General features: G+C 39.5%; 1 long non-coding RNA gene across 1 annotated transcript; it reads left to right on the top strand.

The window, feature by feature from the left end:
* Positions 1-273: 273 nt before the first annotated feature.
* On the top strand, positions 274-6,485 carry LOC119013864. The gene is made up of 4 exons (XR_005072845.1): positions 274-367; positions 2,639-2,738; positions 5,611-5,698; positions 6,338-6,485. It is a non-coding gene; the product is annotated as an uncharacterized LOC119013864 (long non-coding RNA).
* Positions 6,486-7,922: the final 1,437 nt, after the last annotated feature.

Below are 7,922 nucleotides of genomic sequence, written 5' to 3' on the forward strand. Positions count from 1 at the left end.
TTGCTCAGATTTAAAGTTTAATACTGTCTTGCCGACAAGCACATGCTTACTGTACATGAAATCTACACATTTTGGACTTTCCAATGAGTTTCCATTGAATGCCTACATGTAATAATTAAATGTTTTACACTGTGGGACGGATTATATATACATTATTGAGAACAGTTGCCTCTATTTAAATCATCACCCATATTATCGAGTGCTTACCTTGAACCAGGTCGCCTGTGGCTGCGTGGATTCTACAGTCTATCCCAGCATGCACTGGGCGAGAGACGGGTCTTGAACAGGTCGCCAATGTATCTCAGCTGAACACAGAGACTGACACTGTCATTAACAACGTACTGTAGAGCCGCTCTTTCACTGCACTGTGAGTATTAAATGTATATGATGAATACTATAATAGCAAATATGTTAGTCGTGTAACAGTAGGAAACTAGTAGCTGAAACCACCGTAATAAAAAACGTTTGACGTTTGAAAATTAACAATTCAAACGTCATTGCGTCATGCCTATTAGCATACATTAGCATAATGCTAATAGATAAGGTACAAACTGCGGCTAGCATTGTCCTTGAACTGAAGCAGCGAAACGGAATTGATTTGCCTTTTTTTAAATTTACACCCGAACTTTTCCCTCTCTGACACGTCAAAATGTATTCTGTGAAACAAAACAAAAAAAGTTAAATCAAGGAATTTCAAGTAAGCTTCACCCAAGTAAGCTTCATTGTTTGCCTTGTTTATTCTCATGTATCAAATGAGGCCAATTAAAAACAGGTGGTGATCGATATTCACTTAAAGACATGATGTAGGAACCATCAGCCCAGTGGGGTTGACAGGTTAGACCATTTTATAATGTTTCAAAATACACCAATTTATTGTATTTATACCTAACTACATGGTCGAGCTAAGAAAATATTTTTTTTTTTAACCAGTCATCTTCCTTGAGTAATGTATTGCTGTTAAAAAGCATTTTAAGATGAAAATACTGTGTAGATATCTGACCAAGAGCAACTTTTTTTTTAGACTTCAGAACTGATTCTATTCAAGTTTTCCCACAGCTTGCATTAACATTAGAGTTGGTTATTCAATGATCAAAATTCCTTGACAAAATACATAATCATAAACACTGCCTCCAGAGTGACGGCGTCTTGTTGATCGGTCACCGAACCTGTGACTTGAATATTGTGGAGCTGTTCCCGTATATTAGCAGTTCACAGAGTTGACTCTCCAGTCACATATCTGCAGTTGCCAATATGGACAGATTTATTGTGATTTCCATCATTTTTAGTTCCTTTCCAGCTGAGTTCCCAGCCACGTTGTTGTTGGTGATGTATGTTGATGAGACAGTGTAGTTCTCTGAGTAGTTTAATACAAATTAGATGCTGTTTTACTCGTAATATGACAAACTGCGACTTTATTTACTAGGAAAATAATCTTTTAAATTGACAAACCTCATATGTGTACTACATGGCACCATTCCAATGGCATCATAAAATTATTTGTCTTCCTCCACTCACTACCATAAAAAGTTTTTTTCTGAAACAAGGTCCCATGGGGCAACCAAGAAGAGGCATGATTTCAGCTGCCCATGTGCTGAGTTTCAGACATGTCTATTTAAGTCGGCACGCTAATCAGCTAGCCCTGGCATGTCCGAGAAGTCTGCGGTCACAGGCCTGAAAACCTCTGCTTCTCTGTAATCCTATGCAGGGTATAACAACTTCAGCACTCCACATGTTCTGAGTTCCCTGTCAGGCCTAGTCTGCCACCAGTTAATAGGTTCCTTAGCTGCAACTGAGCTAACTAGCTGATGGCAGCTTCAGGTAGAAGTGGTGAGAAAATTACTCTGTTGCTATGCTGCCATGAATTCATCAGGTGGCCAATTCTTACATGTTACATAATACATAATATCGATGGGTTATGATGACCAAGTGTGCCGAAGGGGAATTTACTTGTGTTTAATTTGACTATTTAAGAGTTCAGATAATGGAAAATAATCCTGTAATCCCATGAAATCATGTCAGACAAATGTAATTGTGTGCAGCATAAATGTTTTTTTTTCTGCGCTCTTCCTATTTATCATTTCACAGTCGCTTGTGACCCCTTGCATTTCAAAAGGAAGACACTTGTACTGTAAATGAAAGTACTGTGGAACAGACTCCTGGAACTCCATAGTGCCTGCTCTCATTAGTATGGTGTTAACATAAATCTTTTAAGAAGCCTGTGTGTTAGTCAGCTTAGTCTACCTATTCTGCTGTTTTAATCTGGGTGTTTTTCCCAGCTGCTTTGACAGGGTTGAAAACTTGCCTCAGAGGCTGATGTGACATGATACTGTCTCACTGGTCCACACTGCATCAGCCTTGCAGCCTCTAAGACTGTATCTGATGAGCTAGACCAAGGGATCATGTAGGGAGTGAAATATAATTTCATATAAAATCTGGTGGTTAGAACACTAGTGAATGTTATCGCCAGCTCAGGAATCTGGCTTGCTTTCCGACTTTACATGACTCAGGTTTAAAATACACTGCAGATGGTCAGTTGAGCTTAATGGCTTTCTTGTTAAATCAAAGTGAATAAAACAGCTGTAATCACTGTAGCTTTAAATTTCAGAATACAATAGTTAATGTTCCTTTATATTTTCAGTGTACTTTTATGACAAAAGCAGATGTCGCCCCGCTGTCCGGGCCAGCAGTTGTGTTTTTCGCGTTTCAAGAGGTTCATTTTTCTTTGGATGAAGTGTCAGGTAAGGTCTTGGAAAAAACTCTGAGGCACTGATGAATGGCAATTTTTTTTTTTATAAAGGGTTTCAGTAAAATACAGTCCAGGTACAAATGTAATCAGTGAATTGAAGCATATTGTTTGTACATAGGTTAGAATATTATTAGACTAACGGAAAACATTTGCAACTTTTCTCAGAAGACATTTGCATCATCGTTGCTGCATTCTTGGATTTCCTCTCTTTCCTCCTTGCACATTAGCTCCTGTTCAGCCAAGCTGGATAAGGAGCATCATAGCAGCTATCATCATCAGCCAATAAATCTTTCATGGAAGTCTAAACCAGGCTTTGGTCGTGCCGCTCAGTGGCTCCAACAGTCTTGTTCTGAAGCCATGTCAGTGCTGATTTAACTGTATGTTGAAAGGACCACTGCCAATTTGGAAAACTCAATTTAGGATCTTGGATGTCCTCTGAGGATTTCTGCCATAAAACCAACATAAATCAGTGAATGGAGTGTGCCTTTGACACAGTTCAAAGAGTAAACACTGAAAGATTGAGGGCAAAAGCTGCTGTTTTACTGCTATGGAAAGTGACAAACCTCTCTTCTGACACTAAAGATTTGTCATGTCACAGTCAAAAATGGCAGAATTCCTGGGACAATAAACAGAAACACTCCTAAAGAGCAATTGCTGGAGGGAACTCCAAAGGTGTTGCCAAAGGCGCTATTGTTTTAAATGAAGCTGATGACTACTATTAAACTATGTTGGATAATTGAGAGGTACATAAACTTTAGGTCGTACCAGCATTTCAAAAGACGGCTTCTAATATTGTGGCTGTGTTGAGGCACAAGATTCAATTGTGAGGTAATGGACCAAACAAAAAGCAGTTTATATATAACTAGTGTACTGTAATGTAATGTGTTTTATTCTTTTAAGAGGTAGACTTGAATATGAAAAAGCCACAACTTTTGTTAGCAAGTCACTGAGGGTCAGCCACCACCACCAAAACACTGCAAGAGAGAAATACTGTACCTGTGCTAAAAGTTGGGATGCTGTGTAAAACCTACATAAAAGCAGAAAGCAATGATTTTCAAATCATCCCAGTACAAAGCCAGATTTCCAGTATTCAGGCTGATAAAAACTTGTTGTTTTCTGTAACTGTACACTCATTCCGAGTTTGATGCAGCAGCATAGGGCATGAAAAAAAAATAGGTAACATGTTGAATGCTAAAAAACCTGTTTGGTGTGAAGTGAAGAGGTTAACTTGTCACAAGGTCTGATGAGTCTACATTTCAAAATGTTTTTGCAAATTGTGGACATCATTTAAAAGTCCCTGTCTCTTTAAAGGTGTCGGGGTGTGTTGGTTCCCGTGGCACGGGTTACTTGCAGATCTGTGAAGGCAACATTAATGCTGACAGGTACATACAGGTTTTGGACAATTTTGCCAAGTCACATTCTGCACACTACATGGCTTCATAGTAACAGAGTGCGGGTACTACACTTCAGTTCAGACCTATCTCCTATTGAAAATGTGTCCTGCCAGCAAAATATGAGAACCTAGACTGTTGAGCAACTGAAGTCATATATCAAGAAAGAATGGGAAAGAATTTCAGCACAGTGGTAAATATGCCAACTTTTAGAATGTAATTCAGGCATGAAATTCAGAAAGAGTGTGTACTCACAAAAACCAAGAAGTTTATCAGTTTGAACAATACATACACTACCAGTCAAAAGTTTGGACACACTTTCTCAATCAAGGTTTTTTTCTTTATTTATACATGACTATTTACATTGTAGCTTCTCACTGAAGGCATCACAACTATGAATGAACATATATGGAGTTATGTGGTAAACAAAAAAGTGTGAAATAACTCAAAACATGTTTTATATTTTAGATTCTTCAAAATAGCCACCCTTTGCTTTGATTACTGTTTTGCACACTCTTGGCATTCTCTCATTGAGCTTCATGAGGTCGTCACCTGAAGTGCTTTTCCAGCAGTTTTTAAGGAGCTCCCAGAGATGCTGAGCACTTGTTGGCCCTTTTGCCTTCACTCTGCGGTCCATCACATCCCAAACCATCTCCATTGGGTTTAGGTCAGGTGACTGTGGAGGCCAGGTCATCTGGTGCTGTACTCCATCACCCTCCTTCTTGGTCAAATAGCCCTTACACAGCCTGGAGGTGTGTTTGGGATCAGCAGAGGTGACTCTTGGTCTTCCTTTCCTGAGGCGTCCTCATGTGAGCCACTTTTGTCGTAGCACTTGATGGTTTTTGCAACTGCACTTGGGGACACGTTCAAAATTTTTGCAATTTTCCAGACTGACTGACCTTCAGTTGTTAAAGTAATGATGGATTGTCATTTCTCTTTACTTGGCTGATTGGTTCTTGCCATAATATGATTTCTAACAGTTGTCAAATAGGGCTGTCAGCTGTGTACCAACCTGACTTCTGCACAACACAACTGATGGTCTCAACCCCATTAAGAAGGCAAGAAATTCCACAAATGAACCCTGACACATCTGTGAAGTGAAAAACATTTCAGGTGACTAGATCATGAAGCTCACTGAGAGAAGGCCAAGGGTCTGCAGGGCTGTCAACAAAGCAAAGGGTGGCTACTTTGAGGAATCTAAAATTTGAAACATTTAGAGTGATTTTATACTTTTTTTGTCTACTACATAATTCCATATGTGTTCATTCATAGTTTTGATGCCTTCAGTGATAATATACAATGTAAATAGTCATGAAAATAAAGAAAAAAACATTAAATGAGAAGGTGTGTCCAAACTTTTGACTGGTAGTGTATATTGGCTTTGTATTGTATCCAATTAAATACAGGTCAAAAAAGATTTGAAAATCATTGCTTTCTGTTTTGTATTTCAAAATTGCATTTTTGACCTCTCAGCTGCAGGAGCAGGTACGCGGTGAGAGTACCAAGTGGTGGTGGGAAGACATACTGATTCAGCAGAAATCTTCACCTGCACACTCTGTTGGTAAGAATTTTTTTTTTTTCTCAAAGAGCAAATGTGAACAGAGTGGCTTGTAATATGTAGAAGATACTCTGAGAGTCCTGGTACTGTCAGTGGTGGCATGTTGTTGGTGTGATGATCAGTGTCACCACCAGCTGTTAAATAATTAATTTATTGATTGTCCCACTCAGTTCCTATCTTAAGAATAGAGTTACACGTCAGAAATAAAACCCAACAGTAGAGGGAGCCATAGCACAAGTCATTTGAAGTTGCAATTAATGTCATGAGCTACTACAATATATCTTCCAATTATAATAAATTGCCTATTTATACTTTTTTATACTTGAAAAGCACATTATAAAAGCAATACAGTAAAATTTTGGTGTTATTTTTGTGATGTTTTGGAGTGACACTTTACATGCAGACTTTGTCAAGAATCATCAAGCTGCAGCTTTCATGACCTTCTGAGTGTGACAGCTTTTTAACAGTTAATCCTTCACTTCTTCAAATACTGACTCGTATTATGTCCTGCTCATGGTCGGCAGCCTCTCAAAACAATCTACATCGTTGCATATGCAAATATGCTTGCACCTGATTTTATTTGTATTATTTTTTTAACAAGAATTATGTAAAATGTATGTGTTTACTGCTGGAATGGGACAGAGGAAGCTTCCTGATCGCACAAACCACAGCCTGGGACTGACAGCTGCTGCCACCACCTGAGATAGCAGGAGAATAATGAGGACGGGGAAGAGAGATAATGCCACTGGGGGATTTTAATAAAAAATATATATTCATGATTAGACCACAGGCCGTGAGATGGAACCAAAACGTGTCTCTGCTGCAGTTTGTGTGCTGGTTTGGTTCCTTGCTGAGTGTGTGTTTAGTTTCCTCCTGTGACTGGTAACAGTTCAGATACAGTGAAAGTAGGACTGGTCGTGGATGAAATAGGGCATGAATAGAAATAGCCCTGTAGCCTGGGCTCCATCTGTCTCTGGAGGGAGTGCTGTATCAGTTGCCTCATGTGTGCCGTTAAGCCGATGGCTGTCTATTCTCCATCCAGGTGTGCGTGTGTGTTTGTTAGCGTGTGGGAGATCCTGCCGAGGACTCACAAGCTCCTGGAATCCATGAGAAAGCATAAGGCCTTTGCCAAATGCTTTAAGATTAAAGGCATTGACAAGGAATGTGTTATTGCCAGCTCAGATGGGGCCTGCATAATCTGGAACCCGGTGGAAGCCAGAACTCGCCCACTCAACCCCGTCTGTTTCTTTCCTGCTGAAACTAATTCACATCACAGGAATGGTTTAATCAATTTAGTCCTGATGAAGGCCGCCGTCTCGTTAAACTGCATAGGACGTTTGTAGAACATCGTATTTAGTCAACGCTGTAAAAATACATGAAGCAGTATTGATTTCCTTCTGGGGCGTGCTGTTTCGTCACTGTCTTTGTAGGCATTTTGTCAGAAGTCAGGTGCACCTGGATAACACTGATCAGCAATGTTTGCTTCAACAGCAAATCATTATTAGTGGCTAAGCAGAGAGGTGCTCAGAACAATTGATTGTTTTTTTTTTTACAAGAAAAATTACTTTTTTGTTATAACAGACAGAGTAACATTCGTTGAAAATGTACAGTTGGGTACCTGCACTGAATTTGCATAGTACTGGTATTGAGATTGGTCCAAATGTGAACAGTACCGTACTCTAGTCATAGCCATAGACAGTATAAATAGTTGACAGGGCTTCTGGGTTTGAAAAGTGAAGCTAATGCTGAAGTGCCTTAAACCTGCATTCTTTCTAATAGCCAGCAGTCGGTGACTCCACTGGGAAGCTCTTGAGGAAATGATCCTAATTCTAACTGGATTTATTACCTCAGTAAAATGCTTCCCTAATGAGTTTATGGTCTAAGTCTAAGTTTAGAGTAAAATAGACGACAAAGCAGGGTATGCTTGTTCTCAGTCAGATCAAATCAGGATATCTTCCTGAACTCTAGCGTCCTGTCCCAATGTGGGCCAAATTTTGTGGTAGTACACAAACCAGTGAGTGATGTCATGGTGGGTTTATGCTTACTCAGAATTTATATCAGAAGGAACATCTAAACTTTTCAACACATAATCATCCAAACAACTGATTAGGTTGATTGCCAGCGTCTCAAATAAAAAGCACTGTTCCTGAAACAACATGTCTGTTGCCGCATTGCAGTGACAGGCATGCCGAACCTTTGCTGTACACTTGCTATTTGGTCAAGTTAA

This window comes from Acanthopagrus latus, chromosome 23 (genome assembly GCF_904848185.1).
Source record: "Acanthopagrus latus isolate v.2019 chromosome 23, fAcaLat1.1, whole genome shotgun sequence".
Taxonomy (NCBI): Eukaryota; Metazoa; Chordata; class Actinopteri; order Spariformes; family Sparidae; genus Acanthopagrus; species Acanthopagrus latus.